This window comes from Tenrec ecaudatus, chromosome 5 (genome assembly GCF_050624435.1).
Source record: "Tenrec ecaudatus isolate mTenEca1 chromosome 5, mTenEca1.hap1, whole genome shotgun sequence".
In the NCBI taxonomy this organism is placed as follows: Eukaryota; Metazoa; Chordata; class Mammalia; order Afrosoricida; family Tenrecidae; genus Tenrec; species Tenrec ecaudatus.
The window spans coordinates 87752762-87774756 of record NC_134534.1 but is presented as its reverse complement, the minus strand read 5'-3'; the positions used below and the strand labels follow the sequence as shown (position 1 = coordinate 87774756).

The following is a 21995-nucleotide window of genomic DNA, read 5'->3' as shown; positions in this document are numbered from 1 at the left end:
CTGCAGTGTCAGCGGGACTTTGAATGAACAGTGGAGAAATGGCAATCACCCGCGAGATAATGGGCGCTCTTCCCGTTACCTGTGGGGGGGTGGGCGGCGGCAGCGAGATGTTACACCTCGCTGGGGTACCACTGACCCATGTATAAGCTGAACCCCAGTTTTCAGCACATTTTTTTGTGCTGAAAAAACTCGGCTTATACACGAGTATATATGGTACATATCTACCTAGTAGGGGAGATACCGTGATCATAAAGGTGGTTTTCCCAGGGCGAGGCTTATCCATTGCATTCCGGATGTACTGACCCCTGCCCAACCCCAAATGTGGGAAAGTAGATTCCATACCTTGTGGTAGTCGGGAACTGCATTTGCACTCTAAATTAAAAAGAAAGAAAGAAAAAAATATATATACAACAAACATGAAGGTGAAATAAAGGTATTTCCAGAAAAAGAAACGAATTTGTAAAAACAAGACCAACATTACAAAAATTATGATCTGGATAACTATTAAGGGAGAATTAATAACAACAGCAGACACACCTGAGTGCATCATAGAGGGCTACATCACTCAGAAACCAATACAATGAAAGCAGCACTCAGAACAACACAGAAATAGAGGAGGAACAAAGGCAGGTAAAAAACTCACCAAAAAAAAAAAAGAGGGGAGGCGCTTGGGGAAGAAACCAAACATAAACAAAGAAAACTGAAAGCAACACATCTGTATATATCACTAATGAATGTCAATTACTAAAGTGCATCAATCAAAAGCTAGAGAGCAGCAGATTGTACTAGCAAACAAGCTGCAAACAAGAGACACACTGGAATTGGAAGATAAAAAAAGACTGAAATGAAAGGATGGTGAAAAATCAACCAAGGCAGTGGCAACTAGAAAAAGGCAGAAGTGGCAATATTTATTTCTGAATAAAATAGACTTCAAAGAAAATAGCATGCGAGACAAGAATGGACACGAAATAATAAAGGAACACACAAGTAACATCTAAATTTATATACAACCAATATAAGATACCAATTAAATGCTCACAGAATTGAAAATAGACATAAACAGCTTGACAAAAATAATAAGATATTTCAACACATCACTCTCAAGGAAAAATATCATTTAAAAATAGAAGAGCTAAACAACACCATCAATCAACTCAACATTTTAGACATACAGAGACCACTCCATGCAACAGCATGGTAAACATTCTTCTCCAGTGCACACAGTTCATACCTGTGTTAAGCAAGGTTCTCTAGAAAAACAAAACCAGGACACCTATGATTAGATAGATAGATGGATAGATAGATAGATAGATAGATAGATAGATAGATAGATTTCTACATCATGAAGGAATATAACAGCTAATTAGTCCACACAGTAGTACAGAGGGCTCAGTTCAACTCACTTCTGTGGAACAATTAATATACTGGAAGTCCTTCAACTCACAAGGGCTGCGGGGTACAAGGTCAAAGAAGTAGACAGCTGAATCTTCCTTATGATAAGGCAGAGAGTCTGGCCACAAGCAGCAAGCAGCAGGGCAGGTCACCAACAACCAGCAGCTCAGGAGCTTAGCGAAGCAAGCCCGGATTGGATACTGAACTCAAGCAAGTCAACATGACAGGCTCCTACAGCCTCAAGTTCAAGCGATATATACACCAGCAGTATGTTGAAGCAGGCCTGGAAGAAACCCCAAGCTCTAGCAACACGATTTACGGGCTGGCTGTTCCACAGGTAGTGTAGCTCACAAGTTGAGACAGAGAATGAGCTAAAGCAGCTGAACACTGGTCTGATGCCCGTAGAGCAAGAGAAAGAGAAGGGTGGGCTTTACCAAGCCATTTATCTCTTTGCCCTCCAAACTGCAACCTTATTCATCCCAAATGTTCCTATTGGCCAGGCTGGTACAATAAACCTACCTATCACAATACTCTAAATTACATCACATGTTAGGTTACAAATCAAGCCTTAACAAATTAAAAGAAAACACAGTTAGATCTACAACCTAGTTTCTTTGATCACAATGCTAAAGAACTTGAAACCAACAATGGAAAAAACATGCTCATAAATATAAACACATAGAGGCTGAATAACTTATTATTTAAAAGTGACTGGTTAATAGATCAAATAAGGGATGAAATAAAAATTTTTCTAGAAACAAATGAGAATAACACATCACACCAAAATTTTTGGGACACAACAAAAGCAGTTACAGAAGGAAATTCACAGGAATCTGTACAGATATGAAAAGAGGATAAATCCAAAATTCATAACTTAACACCTCTAACAAGTAGAACAAGTTTGGCAACATACACCTCCAATAACAGAAGAAAAGAAATAATAAAGATTAGAGTGGAAGCAAACTGGAAAACAGAAAAACAATGGAAAAATCCAACAAGACAAGAAATTTTTTTAAATGAAAGGATTAACAAAATTGCTAATATCTAGAATTAGAGATAAGAAGAGTGATATGACAACAAATCAATGTCAAATAAAAATAAGAGAGGATTACAAAAGACAGTAATCTAACAACTTTGACAACTTAGCAGAACTGGACCAATACCTATAAATACACTATTTACCAAATTAATGCAGGCCGATATAGAAATCCTCAACAGACCCATATCAAAAGAATTAATAGAGATATTTCATTAAGAAATTTCCACGCAAGATAAAGTCCAAGACCAGATGGCTTCACGGGAGAATTCTACCAATCATTAAGGAAAGAGCTGTTCACAATTCTGCATACACTCTGCTAGATTATGGAAAGGGACAGAGCTCATTCCATGCAGCAAGCATCATCCTATACTAAAAACACAGGCAAAGAGCCTACAAAGGCAGAGAACTACACACAAATGTTCCTCATGAACAGAGATGCAAAATATTTTCAACAAACTTCTGGCTAATCCAACTACATAAAAGAAAAATCATCATGACCAAGTGGGATTCATACCAAGGTGCAAGGGCAGGATGGTTCATCATTCAAAAAACAATCAATGTAATCAACCATGCAAACAATATGATGGATAAGAACCACATGATCTTATCAAGGGATGCAGAAAAGCATGTGATAATATCCAATACACATTTCTAATAAAAACACTCAATAAAGTATGAAAAGGAGGCATAGTACCAAAATAAATGTCATATATGAAAACCAGTGGCTGATATCACACACATGGGAAAAAAAACTGAAAGCATTTCCCCTGAAAACAGGAACTAGACAACAGTGTCCCTTATCAACACTCTTATTCAACATCATGCTGGAAATCTTAGCTAAAATGATTTGATACAAGGAAGAAATCAAGGAAATACAATAGGGGAAAGAAGTAATGTTCTCCCTATTAGCAGAGGAAATAGTTTTATACAGAGTGAGCCCCAAGGACTCCACAACAAGACTGTCGGAAATAATCGAGGGATTTGATAAAGTAGCAGGATATGAAATAAACAAACAGGCATCAAGTGTATTTCTATATACCAGCTAAGAAACCTCTGTACAGACTTCAAGTATCATTTACAGTAGCCAAACAGAAGATGAAATGCCTAGGAATAAATATTACCAAAGAAACAAAAGACCTGTACTACAGCTTCCCTACTATGGAAAACTATAGAACATTATTACAAGAAGCCAAAAGAGACCTATGCAAATGAAGGGATGTCCTGTGTTCATGGATAAGAAGACAATATTATGAAAATGTTAATACTACCCAAAGCAATCTACAACCACAACACAGTGCTGATCCAAATACCAACCACTTTTCTTAAAAACAATGGAAAAACTAATTACTAATTTCATATGGAGAGATAATAGGCCCAGGATAGGAAAACACTTCTCAAAGGGAAGAACAAAGGCAGAGGCCTTCCACCACCCACCCCCCAAACTAATACACAAACACAGTTGTTTAAATAGCCTGGTACTGGTACGTTGATAGGCACATAACTCAGTGGAACAGGATGGAAAATCTAAAAATAAAATCATCTGTTTACAGGCAACTGATTTTTGACAAAGAACTAAAAATCATTAAATGTGAGGGACACTTTCTTTGACAAAACTGGGGTCTCCATCTGAAGTATGAAACAAGACGTATATATTACCCCATGTGCAAAAACAAACAAAATATGGATTGCAGACCTGTAAGTAAGTAAAAAAGCTATAAAAATCATCAATGAATGAACTGGAACAAAGTTAAGTGCCCTATTGCAGTGGATGGCAAAATAGATGACTGGAACCTATTAAAAATAAAATATGCATCTTAAAAGATTTCATCAAAGTAAAAAAAGCAAAGTCCATGGATAGAGAAAATTCTTCAGCAATGACACAACAGATAATGGACTAATTACTAAAAGCTACAAAGTTTTCTAACATCTCAATAAAAAATCCAATTAATAGATGGGTAAGAGACATAAATAGACATTTCACAAAGCAATGCACTCAAATGCCTACCAAACACAAGAGGAAATCTTCACCACTATTTTCCTTCCAGGAGACACAAATCAAAACAATCCTCTTACTCATACAAAGATAGCCCAATTGAAAACAACAGGGATCAACAAATGCTGGAGAGGATAGGGAGAGATTTGCATGACTGGGGACTTTTAAATATGTACATTCATTGTGGAAAGTAATATGGTGCTACGGAAAATAAGTAGGGATAGAAATATTGCATTACTCAACAGTAATTTTGCTGGGCATGTACCTCAAGAAGTAAGAGACCGAATAGAAACAGATGTATGCTCTCCTATGTTCACTCCGGCTCAATTCACAATAGCAAGAGGATGGAAACAGTCCAAATGCCAATCAGTAATAGACTGGCTAAAGAAACTCTGGTACATACACACAATGGAATACTATATAGTCCTGAACAGCAGTGGTGAAACGCTTTATGACATGAATAGACTTGGAAGCCATTATGCTCAGTGAAGTTAGTCAATCACAGAATAACAAATACTGTATGAGTCCACTACAGTGGAGATACACACCAAGATCACGGGAGGCTTGTGCTCATAGGTCAAGTAAGGTAGAGAGCGTGTCTAGTGCCCATGAACCATATATCACCCCCTTTATGTGCACACCTTACAAACCACTTCAATAGAGGAGACCGTACCTCAGCTCGGGTCCGTTTTTCAAGCTAAGGGGAGAGGGAAGAGACCATTCGGTTGCTGCGATGCGACTTTGTGCTAGTTGTTGGTAGGTGCCATTGAGCTGGTTCCGACCCTAAGGAACAACGGAAAGAAACCCGGCCTGCTGTAGCACCATCCTCACAATTGTTCCCATGTTTGATCCTATTTTGCTCTTTTTCACTGCTCTTTTTACTTTGCCAAGCACGTTGCCTTTCTCCAGGGCCTTGTCTCTCCTGACAACATGCCCAAAGTTTGTAAGACGAAGTCTCACCATCCTTCTTCATTTGGAGCACTGAACATTGTGCTTAAATCGCTGGAAATCAACAGACACGCCTACAAGAGAGATGAGAGAAATTCAAATCAAGATGAGGTAAGGGGGGGGGCTGGAGGGAGAATGTATGTCTCAGAAAGGCAATTGCATGTCTGTTGATGGATAAACTAGGAAGAGCAACCTCCCATTGGTGGGGGGCAGGGAACGCTTAACCATGCATATATTACCCTAGGAGAGAAAGTAGTATGTTCTTAATTGGAAACTTTTGACCTAGTTTCTATCCAGCCATTGGTAACTTAGGCTGTGTGTTTTTAACTACTGGAACTTTAGACGGCCTACTTTGGAGGCATATAACATCATTCATAGGCCACATTGAAGGATTCAATGGGGAAACCTCACTAATTGAACTGGGCTTCACCGCAAACTCACCTGTAGCATATTTAAGGAACTGATGTACTCCCTTGGATTTAGAGCTGAAACTCGCTGGTGTGAGAAGAACAAGAAGACTGTTGTCCTAAGATTATGGAATTGGTGATCCACAATTGGGCTTTTTTGTTCACATCTCTTGCTTTTAGGGTGCCCAGTGAATGGTGGCCTGGGACTAGCATATATTTACTACATTAATGTTCTCTTTGCTTTCGTGTGACATATAATATTCTGGTAGGCGTGGATTTGCTGTTGTGAACTTGGTGACTTTATTGAAAGTTTTGCCTTATAACCAAGGTCCATTTTCTTGTGTGAATAGTGTTCATTCACTTAAGAGTTTAATCTGTACACGGCAATCATTCATGTACTGTGACTGAAGTCAGATAATACTGGTATCAATTTCCTTTTCTCAACAGTGTTTTAACTTCTATCCCACTTGCTAAATTAATGAGATTATCAATACAATTACCTTATGCCTCAGGGGGATGACTCACAGTGTTTTCTTTCCTAAAATGATAATGGCGTCTTTAAAGTATATCGGTGTGTGTGTGTATATGTGTATATATATGTATACATATATACATATATATATGTATACCGTAATGTATGAACAGATTTTGGGCTCAGACGTAATTCTAGTCCCAATCTAAGAACAGTTAGTTCGTCTGACATAACCCTGCTTGATGCTTGCTCACATGAAGAGATCATGACGATATGGATATTAAAGCAAAGTGTGGTGAATGAACAAGATGGTGTCTGGCTATCACAGGGAATAGTGTCTGGGGTTTTAAAAACTTGTCTTCAAAGAAGCAGTCAATTAAGTTACCGTATATACTCATGTATAAGTCGAGTTTTTCAGCACATATTTAATGTAGTAAAATTAGGTGCCTTGGCTGATATTCAGGTTGGCTTATACTCAAGTGTATACAGTAACTAGGTCCACACGGAAGAAGCACACCAGCTTGTGGGATTCAAGGATCTTAAGTAATAAAATCCAAATTCAAAGGACGAAATAGTATCAGCACTTAAATTGTGAACACCTGGTTTTCAGAAGGCAAAGGATGACAGTTGAAGTCCAAAATCAAACTGCAGGGTGCTCACATGGACTAATCTTCCAATGACTCTTTTCTGACCATAATTGAGGCATATGAATGGCTTTGCATTCAGAGAGAGAATATTGTAAAGTTGATCACGGAGAAGCAATGAGAAACAAGTTCAAAAGTAAGACCTTACCTTTTTGATTGAGGTGTTTGTATGTTTTGTCTAGTCATTGTTGTTTGCTTCCCTTATATTTGTGTTCTGTGTGATTTTATGTCTATGAAATTGAGGATAGATATATTTATGGAAACAGCAACTGGATTGATAATTGCCTAGATGCATGGCCAGGGTCAATAGGGGGAAGTGGGGAGCTAAATACAATGAATATGATAAGAAAATTTGAAATTAATTGTGATGATTGCATAAATCTTATAAATATTATTAAAGGATTAAATGTATAATATGCAAAGTGCATGCCAATAACACTATTTTTAAAATTTCAGTGGACTAGATCCTCAGGGGAAGTTGTCAAAGTGCTGACAAGTAGGTCAGAAATATGTGCACTAGACTTGAGAGGGACTAGGACTAAAGGGTGTTTGCGACTCCTTTGAACACCAGAAGAGAACAGCCACTCACTTTTCTAACTAGGCCTGGTGTTTCATCTCTTCCACATTAAAAATAAGAAAGCAAAACAAGGTTAAGTGAAGATATGCCAATTATAATCTCAGACCAATTGCTAAATTAGGACCCTTTACATAATAGCATTAAGCTACTTGCAATTCCAAACATTACTGTGGTGGCCAATTCCTGCGAGGACAGAACCAATAGTGTCCATGTATTTACTGTCGTGTGTGTTTGGGGGGAGGGTATATAAGCATGAAATGCATACAACTAGTTTTTTTTTGGTAAGCCTTGCAAATATACCTCTTTAGAGCAATTGTCTGACCATAAGTTAGATGATAACACACAATAAAAAGAATTTATTGGGATAAATATATACCAACCAGCGATCATTTCTCCTTAAATATCTTCATTTTACAATAAAGATAAAAGAAAGTGATGTGTTTCTTGTAGTTCAGAAAGTGCATGCATAATTTCTTTTAGAAAAATTAGTACAAGGTTGTTCCCTATGAGGTAGAGATTAAAGATATCTAAAATGTCTAATTTTTCCAAATGATTGTATCACTGTAGCATCTGATATCAGCTACTACTCCTTCATTTAAAGCTTCTAATTAGCTGAAATAGGTCATAAAACTCAAAACCTGTCAAGACACTGGCTCACGCAGTTGTGGAGGCTGGAAAGTCCTAAACTTGTGGATAAGATGTCATTCTGTCGGGTTCTTCACATCCTTATGGTTTAGTGATTGATGAAACCAAATCGGCAGTTCTGATGACAGGCTATGGACTCACAAGGATGTGGAAACTTGTGAATCAGACAGGGTGGAAGGCTTCTGGCTCATAAACCAAAAACTGGAGTTCATAAGGAGACAAGTCAGATGCAAGATCCAGAGTAAGAAAGAGAATTTTTCCAAAGTAGTCATATGTATTGAACACAGACCACACTGTCCAAAGTGTGTGTGTGATGTAGTCCCACCTTATAGTACTATGAAGATTTCAGATATATCACACCTTAACCGTGCTTCCCACTACTTGTCTGTCAGTTTGTGGCTTGTGTGTTGCTGTGATGCTGGAAACAATGTCACAGCAATGGTATTTCAAATGCCAGCAGGGTCACCCAAAGTGGACACATTTCAGCTGAGTTTCAAGACTAAGAACAGAAAATGAAGAAGGAATTTGTTACCGACCTCAGAGGAAGTAGTCGCTGAAAAACCTTACGCTTAACTTCAAAGCATTGTCAGCGACCAAAGGCCTAGTAAGTGGAAACAGACCACTGTCTGATATAGTGCCAGAGGACGGACCCTGGTATTGGAGAGCACTTGAAATGTGACTGAGAAGGACCTAATTGTTCACAGTGGAGTCCACCAGGCTGATATGCATTTGGTAAAACTTGTTTGAGTGGGTCTTTGGGGATCTTCATTTACTGATGGAGCATGACTCAGGTTAGGGTGAAACAACTACAAAAATATGCTAGTGATCCAAAATTGGAATGTGTGACATATGAATCTAAGAATATTGGAAGTCCTCAAAAATGAAATGGAATGCATAAAGATCCGTATCTTAGGTCCCAGTGAGCTGACATGGACTGGCCACTTTGACTCAGAAAATCACATGATTAGCATAACCGAGAGGAGTGGTGTAGCATTCATCGTCAAAAAGGACATTGCCAAGTCAATCTTGAAGTACAATGCCATCTGTAACAGGATTACACCTTTCCACCTTCAAGGAAATTCAATCAATACAATTATTATTCATTTTTTTGCATAAAACCTACAAAAACCAGTGATGAAGATACTGAAGAATGATTTGTCAGAAATTGATCAAAATGTAATTAAGATGCATTGCTAACAAAGCTCTGGAAGCACTCACTTGTCTATGCCAGGAAAGCTACTTGGTCAATTGACTGGAAGATAACCATATTTGTATCCATTACAAAGAAAGTGATCCAAAAGAACATGCCAGTAAAATATTTCTGAAGATTGTCCAAAAATAGTTACAGCGGTACATTGGCAGGGAGCTGCCAGATGCAGGCCAGATTCAGAAGAGGACAAAAGGGTTATCATTGCTCATGTCAGATATCTTGACTCAAAGTAGAGAATACCAGAAAGATGTGCCCTTGTGCTTAGTTGACTACGCCAAGGCATGCAACTGTGAATCATAACAAAGTGTGAATAACTTTGAGAAGAATGGGAATTCTAGAGTGCTTCACTGTGGTCATGCAGCACTTGAACATGGAGCAAGAGGTGGTTATGTGAAAAGAATAAAGCAATACTGCATAATTTAAAATCAGAAGAGGTGTGAATCAGGGTTGTGTTGTCTCACCATACCTATTCAATCTGTATAATAAGCAAATAATGAGTAAGCTGGACTATACAAAGAAGAATGTGGCATCAAGATGCCGGTGACTTTTGATCTTTGAAGATGTCTTCCCAGCCTATCACCTAGGAATTCCCAATCTCCAGAACTCACAGACCATTGTTTCCTAGATTACCACCTAGGAAGACAACAGTGCTATCTTCAAAGATTGATTGTAACAACTGTATTTTTTGTTTTTTTAAAAGACTTTTTGCAAGTTATCTACCCTCATAGTCATTATACAAGCCTGAAATTTCAAATACATAGTGCCAGGCACATGTTATAAACATGATTTAAATTATTTTTCATTATTGATTTGTCCATTTAGATTGATTTATTGATATAAATATACAATATGTATCACATATACTTATTAGTTATGATACACACTTTTCAAAGTGGTCTGAAGTATGCACATGTTAAGGAGTAAGACACGATAAAGTTTGGAAAGATGTTGGACCAACACCTCAATTGTCTAGTCTCAAAGGGTTTAGAAAGTTCAAAGAAAAAAATATTTATGGGAGGTGAAAATCAAGGGGTAAAACTTAATCAAAGGAGCAAATTTAAAGACAGATCCTTGAGTTTTCCTTGGATGGACTTGCATCCCAGAACCTGAGATTTTTACCTAAGGCCTACAAAAATGGATTCCAATGAATCCTTGATAATTTATAAATTATTATTAATTTATCATATCTTACACTATCCAATGTCTCCCTTTACCCACTTTTCTGTTGTCTGTCCCCCAGGGTGGAGGTTATATGTAGATCCTTATAATTGGTTCCCCCTTTCTGCCCCACCCTCCTGCCACCCTCCTGGTATCTCCGCTCTCACCACTGGTCCTGAGGGGATCATCTGTCCTGTATTCCCTATGTTTCTGGTTCCTATTTGTACCAGTGTACATCCTCTAGTCTAGCTGGATTTGTAAGGTAGAATTGGGATCATGATAGTAGGGGGCTGGGAGTGGAAGGAAGCATTTAAGAACTAGAGGAAAGTTGTATGTTTCATCATTGCTACATTGAACCCTGATTGACTCATCTCCTCCAGGAGACCCTTCTGTAAGGGATGTCCAGTTGCCCACAGATGGGCTTTGGTTCCTCAATCTGCACTTCACCTCATTTACAATGATATAAATTTTTGTTCTTTGATTCCTGATACCTGATCACTTCAACACCTCGTGGTCACATAAGCCAGTGTGCTTCTTCCATGTGGGCTTTGTTGCTTCTGAGCTAGATGACCACTTGTTTACTTTCAAGCCTTTAAGACCTCAGATGCTATGTCTTTTGATAGCCGGGCACCATCTGCTTTCTTCACCACTTTTGCTTATGCACCTGCTTTGTCTTCAGCGATAGTGTCTGGAAAGTGTGCACCATGGAATGCCAGTTAATAGAACAAAGTGTTCTTGCATTGAGGGACTATGTGAATGGAGACCCAATGTCCATCTGCTACCTTAATGTCACTTCACTCTTGAGAGACCTAAAAAGAACCAAGAGTACTCCCTTAATTAGTTGGAGAAGTTTAAGAGAGGATGTGAGTTCTTTGAGGAATCCTGGTGATTAAAGCCATCTTTGCTCCTGGGGGGAAAAGTGGTACTCTGCTCTGGTAAAGACTTTTCACCATGACAATGCGTTCGGCAGTCTTACTCTGTTGTTTAGGGTCACTCATTGTGAGTTGGAATTTTCACAGCAGTGGGGAGTGGGTAGTGCAGGTTGTCACGCTATGCAAATGGAAGTTGATCTGGTGAAGAAATGTACTTGTGATGCTATTATGTGGTCTTGCATCCTGAGGTGTTGGGAAGCGTGAATTTAACACTTTCCTTACAACTGAGTTCTAAAACTCTTAAAGAAAGGAACCTGCCAATCTTTAATTTATTAATCACAGATTCACTGCAGGGGATATTTTTCTATGGAACAGGGCATCTGGGTTGAATAATATGTGTGGATTAATTGGTCTAAAATAATGTAATGCTTAACATAGGGGAGCTCCATTAGTTCTCACCAGGAAAGCTTATCCTGTCTGGCCAAGGTTGAAGGAACTGTCACAGGTTGTTGAGAAAATATTTAGAAATATTTCATTCTTCAGAGGAACAGATTGAGAAAGTGGTTAAGAAGGAGCAAAATAAAGGGTTGTGTGACTGATAGCAAGAAGTAAGAGTAAGTGCACTGAAATCCCCAAAGGATTTAGTTGAGGAGGTGGACCTGAAATTGAGTAAATCACAGCACAACTACTGTAAACTGAAAATAAAGAATGCTAGATTATCATAAAAAGTTGATGTGAAAAGTAAATGGATATCCATTATTTTTTTATAACCTAAAAATATTAGTTCTCTTTGGTGAAAATATTCTAAGTAATAATTCAGAGATGTTCACAGAAACATTATTTACAAAATGGAAAAACTTGGAACAACCATTTCATTACCAATTAGCATTTAATGTAACAAAATTAAGATAGAATGCCACATGGTAGATAATTATGCAACTTTCAGGATTATGCTTTTTGTCATATTTTTGTTAATGCACAAAATGCATCACATCAAGGGAAGTAACACAGAAATTTAAAATGTACATATATAAATGTAGCATGTATAAATACATGTACATGCATGTAAACGTACATGTATACATTTAGCAACACATTTTACATTTATTTGAATGTATAGCAGCTATTAAAAATGGCATTCAAAAGCTAGAAGTATAATATAAAAATTTAAAAATGATTATCATGAGGTGGTGAGATTGTGAGTATTGTAAGTAGACTTCTGTTTCAATGTTGTAAATAATAAGCATATAAGCATAAAGAAAGTGAAATAAAACAACATATACTTCCCAAAGTATATAGTATGTTCTGCTGAAGTATCTACGACAGAGTTGTTCCTCTTGACTTGCACAGTTCAAGCTTTGTCAGTTGATCCGCCCATTGAGGCATGCCTGGCCTGATCTGATTTTCAAGATTTTCTGTATGTTTCGTTTGTTTGTTTATACTGGGATTTATCTCAGATGTGTTATGTCACCTCTTGAATTTTTGTTATATGTTTTTCAGTATATGAAACACAAGATTGATGAACCTATCGGGCCAGCAAGTAGAATAAGGGTTTTAGGGGTACAGTGGGGGAGGTGGTAAAAGGGAGCTGATGTCAAGGAGTTCAAGAAGGAAAATGATGTTTTGAAGCTGTGGTAGCAATTGTACAATACTGCTTGATGTGACGGAACGATGGAGTGATACGATATCTGTATTAACGCCCAACAAAATGGTTTTTAAAAGAGAGTTTTCTATTTTATTCGCATCAGTGGCATGTGAAAGAGCCCATTTCCACACCATCAGTATTCGGATTCACATTTTACTCATTTTTGAATTTATTCTTCCATAGCACAATGTATGGTACCTACCATGTTGTTGAATGGACGCCTGAAGACTCCGGGATATCATCTACCACCAGTGTATTTCTGTTCACCTCATTGCCTCCACTTACCTTGTCTCTTTCCCGCATTTGTACAGCCCCATGGCCACTCTTCCACAACACTTTCCTCTTCTACTCCTGCTCAGGGAACCTGCTTTTTTTCCTGAATAAGTAATTGAAACTTCTGGAATCTAATTTTAAAATTTAAAAAAAAATAAAAGAATGAAAAAATTGTACAGTGTTTCAGAGATATCGACAAAAGAGGGAATAGCAAAAAGATTTTACTGAGTTCTTTGTGAAACAATGTCACCCAGTGCCATGCAGACAAACCTTCTGTGAAACACAAAATAGCAGGGGAGAAAATGAATCATTTTCATGCGTATGGTACAGGAAAGAAGTTAAAGATAAGTAAAAAAGATAGTTTCTGAAGGGAAAAATAGAGCAAATCGAGATTAAAAACAGTGAATTTTTTCTCTTCTCTATAGAATCCTTTCTTGGCTCATTTTTTCTTACTATAATGTGTCACAGATGCTCTAAAATACTGTGGGATAGAAGACAGAAATGTGAACAATGAGCTGAATTTTTTCTTAGCTCTTATGAAATTGGTCTTCAGCAAAGTGAAACGAAACGTTTGATTGCTCCATGTGAGTAACTCTCCAGAATTCAAAGCAAATTTCAACATCCCTCTAACAGATGAACAGGAGAACTTAAAAAATGATAATAAAGTACAGCTTACAGGAGACATTTGTTGCATTTCTAAATAACACTATAACTTACAGTAGTTAATTAAAACTTAAGGTGGTCTGAGTAAGCAGTAACTATAAACTAGTCATAAAAACAAACCTTAAAACTTTCATTTTCCTGAAATTTTAACCCCACTCTCTGTTGGATAGATTGTAGAGTGAAATCACTACAGAGCTTGCTCTGCAGAGTTTAGTGTCATTGCTATGACAACGTTAGTGCATTGTTGCCTATAAAGAATTACAAAGTGACAGGCAGCCCATTATGCAACCATGCATAACTGGACACGAAAAGAAACCCCACTGCTGTGAAATCCTTATATTCTGTGGCTGCAGAAGAGTTGGAATATGAGAAGACCACCAGAAAGCAAAGGTTAAAATAAAACACTATCTCTCTACTATCTTATCAATTGCCCCAGGGTTGTTTATAAAGCACTGCCTCTCCACACGTGGATGGAGATTGCCTATTCCTTTGACATGATTTAGTGTAAGTTTGAAACATGATCAATTATGATGAAGTAAAGAATAAACATTTTAAAGACAAGATTGAAACTCTTTTAAAAAATAATTTTATCGGGGGCTCTTACAACACTTACCACAATCCACATATACATCCATTGTGTCAAGCACATTTGTACATTTGTTGCCCTCATCATTCTCAAAACATTTGCTTTCTACTTGAGCCCTTGGTATCAGCTCCTCATTTTTTCCCTCACTCCTTGCTCCCCCCCTTCCCGATGAATCCTTGATAATTTATAAATTATTATTATTTTATCATATCTTACACAATCCGATGTCTCCCTTTACCCACTTTTCTGTTGTCTGTCAACCAGGGTGGAGGTTATATGTAGATCCTTATCATTGGTTCCCCCTTTCTACCCCACCCTCCTGCCACCCTCCTGGTATCAACACTCTCACCACTGGTCCTGAAGGGGTCATCTGTCCTGCATTCTCTGTTTCTAGTTCCTATCTGTTCCAGTGTACAACTCTTACAGTGTAAGTGGTAAATGGAGAGGTCCATTTCCTTATCAATCCTTTGGGTGGTTTTGACAGGTGACAAGTATGAGGGGAATTATCAGGAGGCTGAATTTGTTACTCTGTAAGCCTGTATATCCAAATAATTACAAACAGATTGATATTGTATTTCGACCAGAGTAACATCAAATGTAAAGTTCTGAGCTGGATCCTTAAAGACACATTGCAGAATTTGGGTGATTTATCCAGCAGTAATTCATGTGATAGTGATAGCAATTTTGACTGACCGGTGAACTCAGCGTGGGTATATATTCTGATGAAATTGCCAAATGATACTTACTATTATTAAAATATTAGTGTCTAGGAAAGGGAAGATGTCGTATCTATTTCTTCACTATTATTTCTTTGGATAGCTATCTCTGTGTTCATCCATCCATCATCCATCCATCTCTCCCTCCCTCCGACCCTTCCTCCCACCTAGGCTACCTGTTCATACTGCTGTTGTAGAGAGACACCAAGTGAATTCCCGATCATAGGTACCTACTGCTGCTAACACAAGTGAATGATGACTTGAACATACAAATGTGTGAGGCTAGGAGCCCAAATTCCGAGTGGCAATTCTAGCAGAAGATATTCTCTCTTTGTCAGTTATGGGAAAAGCTCCTTGTCAGCTTTCAATGTCTGAAACTAACATTATTTGGGATCTCCACAGGCCTTGACATTAATCTTCCCTTGGGTCTAAGAGGTTCTTCATGAAGCTATACGAGGTCCAAAAGTGTTATACTTGGGTTTTTTCTTGTTGATGGTGTTCTTGTCTTTTATCTCTGAAGAGATTGACTAAATCTCCTATAGGTTCTGTCTTGCCTCATTCATATAACTGACACTAATTCTGCTTCATAAATGTCATAAGGATTATGATTTAAGCATACACAAACATTGCATCAGATCACAAAACAGAGGATAATTACATACTGGTGTAAATTAAGGCCTCCAAAAGTTGATACAAATTTTGGAGAGGGTTAATTTAATCCTTAACAGTGACCTTAAATGACTTTTTAATAGAATAGAATTGTTCATTCCATAATGCTTACCTTCCAGACATGATCGCTGAAAACAAAGCAGGTGCATAAGCAAATTATGGTGCCCGGCTATAAACAAGTGGCCATCTAGCTGAGAAGCAATAAAGCCCACATGGAAGAAGCACACCAGCCTGTGTGATCATGAGGTATTGCTAAAATCAGGTATCAGGCATCAAAGAACAAAAATCATATCATTGTGAACGAGGGGGAGTGGAGACCCAAAGCCTATCTGTAGGCAATTGGACATCCCCTTACAGAAGGGTCACAGGGAGGATATGAGCCAGTCAGGGTGCAGCAATGATGAAACATACAGCTTTCCTCTAGTTCTTTAATGTCCCCCCCCTCTATCATGATCCCAGTTCTACCTTATAAATTCAGTTAGACCAGATGATGTACACTAGTACAGATAAGAGCTGGAAACACAGGAAATCCAGGACAGATAAATACCTCAGGACCAATAATGAGAGTAGTGATACCAGGAGGGTAAGGGTAAGGTGGGGGAACCAATCACAAATATCTACATATAACACTCTCCCTGGGGGACAGAAAACAGAAAAGTTGATGAAGGGAGACATCAGAAAGTGTAAGACATGAAAAAATAATGATTTATAAATTATCAAGGGTTTGTGAGGGAGGGAGGGTGGGGGAAGGAGGGGAAAATGGGGAGCTGATACCTAGGGCTCAAGTAGAAAGCAATTGTTTTGAGAATGATGATGGCAACAAATGTACAAATGTGCTTGGCACAATGGATGATGTATGGATTGTGATAGCATTTATACGAGCCCCCAACAAAGTAATTAAAAAAAAAAAGAGAATAGAATTGCTCCATAGGGTTTCTTAGGCTGTAATTTTTAGAGAATCAGATTGCCAGGGTTTTTGTTTTGTTTCTCTTTTTTTTCCCCTTAAGTGCACATTGGTGTTCACGGGCAACCTTTGATTTAGCCATTGAAACCTAAAGCACTGCACCGTCAAGGTTCCTCTACCTGTTGGTCATCGTTATTACTCGGTGACACTGAGTCCATTCTCACTCATGACCACCCTAGTACAACACAATGAACAAGGAAGTCGTGTGCCGTCCCCACAATTGCTCTTTTGTCTGAGCCAATTGACAAATGTGTCAATTTATCTGGTCAGTCGTCCTCTTTTTCACTGCCTCTCTACTTCACCAAGCACAATGTCCTTCTCCAGTTACTGGCCCCCTAGCTATTCAATTCATGCAATATTCCACATGCTAATAAAGTAGACAAACTCTCCCTGTCTTCAGAGAAGGGAATTAACATCTCAGTTCAATATTTTGAAAACTTTCTTAAAGTCTAGTTTTCTCAAAGAACCATGGCATTTATAAGGCAATGAATTATCTTTTATTAGAAATAATCAAGCATAAACTAGTATGGCAGATAAGCTATCCAAACCCCCAACCCAGATTCACTGCCATCCAATCTATGCCAACTCACGATGACCTTGTAGGACAGGATGGATCTGTTGCTGTGGGTTTCTGTGACTGCATCTCTTCACAGAGTACAGAGGAGATGGGCAGTGGTTTCTAGCTGCTGACCTGGGGGTTAGCTGCCTCACGTTGAACTACTCTACCACCAGGGCTCTGATAAGCTGTCAGGAGGCGTTAAATTATCGTATGAGAGTCTTAGCTGAATAGTTGGAAGTTCTCTCCCACTTCTGTGACCCCTGATATGATGCGGATCCCCACGGTGCTCCTCAAACTCCTGACTCATGGGAGACTTGCATTCTTCAGACCCAGATACTTCCACAGCTGGGTTCATAAATCACTGACAAAATTGGCTCGTGGGATTTGAAGGAGTGAATTTTAAGGGCAAGATTGACTATTTGGTTCATTTTTAACCTTGGACTCTAAGGATGTAAAGTCAATGCATTGACCATGGAGTTAGGTAGGTTCTTAGGAGAAGCAAAACCAGTAGTACTTATACATAAAGAGAGGAGTTTATATCGAGAAAATAGTTTACAATTAAGCTCTTTTGCTGTCAGATATTATGCTGAAGGCTTTTCCTAACTCATGTTGCTGCCTGGGGTTGGGAAGCTAGGAAGCTGGGAGATTAGAAACTGGTGAAGACAGAGATGGATTGGCAAACAAGACGCAGGCCATGGGTTACTCTCAGAATGGTCAGGCCATGGGTTACTCTCAGAATGGTCAGGCCATGGGTTACTCTCAGAATGGTCAGGCAATGTCATGGACTCAGGATCCAGGACAATTGGAAGGAGAGGAGAGGCAGAGACAATTCTCAAGCCATTTATTTATAGATGAGAAATAGACCACATAGGCAAAGAGATGTCATCAGGGTGTGACCTGCCCCTTATGGGACAAGGCCTTAATGTCACACTTCTGAAGAGACAGATACAACCAAGTAGACACAAAACCCATCACAGTCAATCACACTATCAGCTTGTCATACGTAATCTCCAAACAAAGACAATAATGAAATTATGTTGTCGTTGTAGTTCTTAGGTTCCATCAAGTCAGTTCCAGCCCACAGGTACCTCATGCACAAAGGACCTGTCTGCTCCTGAGCCACCCTCACAATTGTTCCATTATTTCAGCCACTCTGACAATCCATCTCCTTGGGGGCCTTCCTTTATTTCGCTGTCCCTCTCCTTTACCAAGCATGAAGTCCTCCTTCAGGGACTGGTCTCTCCTGACAAAATGTAAGAGGAAGTCTCTTTGTACAGCAGATTTACCTAATGCAACTCATCTTTTGCTCTCTTGACTACTGCCTCCATTAGCATTGATTGTGGATCCAAGCAAGACAAAATCCTTGACAACTTCCAACTTTTCTCCATTTTAGCACGATGTTACCTATTAGTACCATTTTGAGGATTGAGGTCTTCTTTATTTTGAGTTGTAATCCATAGTAAGGGCTGAAATACTTCAATGTCATTACAAGTGTTTCAAGTTCTCCTCATTTCGAGCAAACAAGGATGCACCATTTACAGGTGTCAGGTTGTGAATAAGCCTTCCTCCAATCCTGATGCTCACTCTGCTTCATCTAATCCAGCCTCTCTGATGATTTGCTCAGTACAAAGACTGAATAAGTATGGTGAGAGGAGACAACCCTGTTACCCACCTTTGCTAATTTTAAACCATACAGCATACCCTTGTTCTGTTTGCACAATTGCCTCTTGATCCACATACAAGTTCTACATGAGAACAAGGAAATGTAATGGAATTCCCATTCTTTTCAAGTTGATCACAGTTTGCCATGGTTCACACAGTTGAATGCCTTGGCATAGTCAATAAAACACAAATACACATCTGATGGGTGTTCTCTGCTTTCACCCAAGATGCATATAATATCGCTGATGATGTCCCTTGTTCTCTCTTCTCTTCTGAATCCAGCCTGAGTCTCTGTCAGCAAAGGTTTACTTGTATGTGATATCAATGGCATTGCTCTACAGTTTGAGCATTCTATTGGGTCACCTTTCTTTGTAACAGATAGAAATATGGATCTCTTCCAGGTTGTTGGCTAAGGAGCTATCCTTCAACTTTCTTGGCATAGACGAGTGAGTGCTTCCAGTGCTTGATCAGCTTTGTATTTCATCAATTTCTGGAGCCTTGTTTTTGGCTAGTGCTTCTAGGGCAGCTTGAACTTCTTCCTTCAGCACCATTGGTTCTTGCTCATATGCTATCTCTTGAAATGGTGGAAAGTTGATTATTTTTGCTACAGTGACTGTGTATTCTTTCCATCTTCTTTGGCTATTTTATTCAGTAGTTTATCCATAGAATCTTTCAAGATTACAACTTGAGGACTGCATTTTTTTCTTGCGTTCTTTCGGTTTCAGATATGCTGAGTGTGTTCTTCCCCTTTGATTTTCTAATTCTAGGACTTTGCACATTTCATTATAATATTTGGCTCTGTCTTCTCGAACTGCCCTTTGATATTTTCTATTCAGCTCTTTGACTTTATACTTTCTTCTGTTTGCTTTAGATATTCTATTATTTTGACATCCACTTTGATCTTTTCTTTCTTTCCTGTCTTTTTAATGACCTTTTGCTTTTTTGTGAATGATAATCTTGATGTTCTCTCACAGTGTATCAGGTCTTCTGTTATTAATGTTCAATGCATCCAGTTGGTCCTTGAAATTCAGGTGGATAAAACCCAGGTTACATTTTGGCTCTTGTGGACTTGTTTTAATTTTCTTCAACTTCAACCTGAACTTACATATGAGAACTCGATGGTCTATTCAACAATAGGTGCCTAACATGTTTTACCTGCTGATATTGAGCTTCTCCAAGGTTTCTTCCCACAGATGTAATCAATTTTGTTTCTGTGTGTTCTATCTGGAGAGGTCCATGTATAGTCACCTTTTGTGTTGTTGAAAAGGGTGTTTTCCAGAGCAACAAAGACTTTGGGGCGAGGGCTCGGCACCCCAACAGACTCGACTGGAAAACACTCCTAGAGGCCAACAAACAGTCCTTGAAATAACTACAAGCTTTTCTTTCTTGTTGTGTTTTGTTTTGCTTTTTGTCATTGGCTCATTAGTATTGGTGTTGTTGTTATTTTGTTGCTTGGTTTTGCTCTGTCTTGTTTTTGTGCATGTTGTTATCTCCACAGGTCTGTCTAAATAAGATAGGCTGAATGAACAATCTGGAGGAGAAAACAACGGGACCTACAGTTCTGGGGGGACATGGGAGAGGGGAAGGTGGGGGGGGGGAGAAGGAAGTGGTGTTAACAAACCCAGGGACAAGGGAACAACAAGTCATCCAAATCGGTGGTGAGGAGGGTGTAGGAGGCCTGGTAGAGTGTGACCAAGGGTTATGTAACCAGCAGGAATTACTGAAACGCAAATCAAGGCTGAGCAGGGTAGTGGGACAAGAGGAAAGTCAAAGGAAATAGAGGAAAGAGCTAGGAGGCAAAGGGCATTTATAGAGGTCTAAATAAAGGCATGCACATATGTAAGTATATTTATATATGAGGATGTGGAAATAATTCTATGTCCATAAGTTTAGTACAAAGGTAGCAGATGGACATTGGGTTTCCACTCAAGTACTCCCTCAAATGCAAGAATACCTTGTTCTATGAAACTGGCATATCATGATGCTCAACTTCCCAACACAATCACTGAAGACAAAGCAGGTGTATGAGCAATGTGGTGAAGAAAGCTGATGGTGCCTGGCTATCAAAAGGTATAGTGTCTGGAGTCTTAAAGGCTTGAAGGTAAACAAGTGGCCATCTAGCTCAGAAGCAACAGAGCCCACATGGAAGAAGCACACCAGCCTGTGTGATCACGAGGTGTTGAAGGAATGAGGTATCAGACATCATCAGAGCAAAGAATCATATTGTGAATAAGGGGGAGTGCTGAGTGTAGACCCAAGGCTCATCTGTAGGCAATTGGACATCCCCTTATGGAAGGGTCTCGGGGAAGAGATGAGCCAGTCAGGGTGCAGTGTAGCAATGATGAAAGTTACAACTTTCCTTTAGTACCTAAATGCTTCCTCTCTCACCCACTATCATGATCTCAATTCTACCTCACAAATCTGGATAGACCAGAGGGTGTACACTGGTAGAGATAGGAGCTGGAAACACATGGAATACAGGGAGAATGATCCCTTCAGGACCAGTGGTGGGAGTGGCAGTACTGGGAGGGTGGAGGGAGGATGGGTTGGAACTGATTACAAGGATTTACCTATAACCACCTCCCTGGGGGACAGACAACAGAAAAGTGGGTGAAGGGAGATGTCGGACAGTATAAGATATGACAAAATAATAATTAAAGTTATCAGAGGTTCATGAGGGAGGGTGAGGAGGGAGGGGGAAAAATGAGGAGCTGATGCCAGCGGCTTAAGTGGAGAGCAAATGTTTTGAGAATGATGAGGGCAATAAATGTACAAATGTGCTTTACATAATTGATGTATGTATGGATTGTAACAAGAGTTGCATGAGCCCCTTATAAAATATTTTTTAAAAGAAAAAAGGTGTTTCCTATGAACAAGTCATTGTTTTTGCAAAATTCTGAA

General features: G+C 38.9%; 1 non-coding gene across 1 annotated transcript; it reads left to right on the top strand.

Annotated features, from left to right (window-relative positions):
• Positions 1–217: 217 nt before the first annotated feature.
• LOC142449384 (U1 spliceosomal RNA) lies at positions 218–377 on the top strand. The gene has a single exon (XR_012784576.1). It is a non-coding gene; the product is annotated as a U1 spliceosomal RNA (small nuclear RNA).
• Positions 378–21995: the final 21618 nt, after the last annotated feature.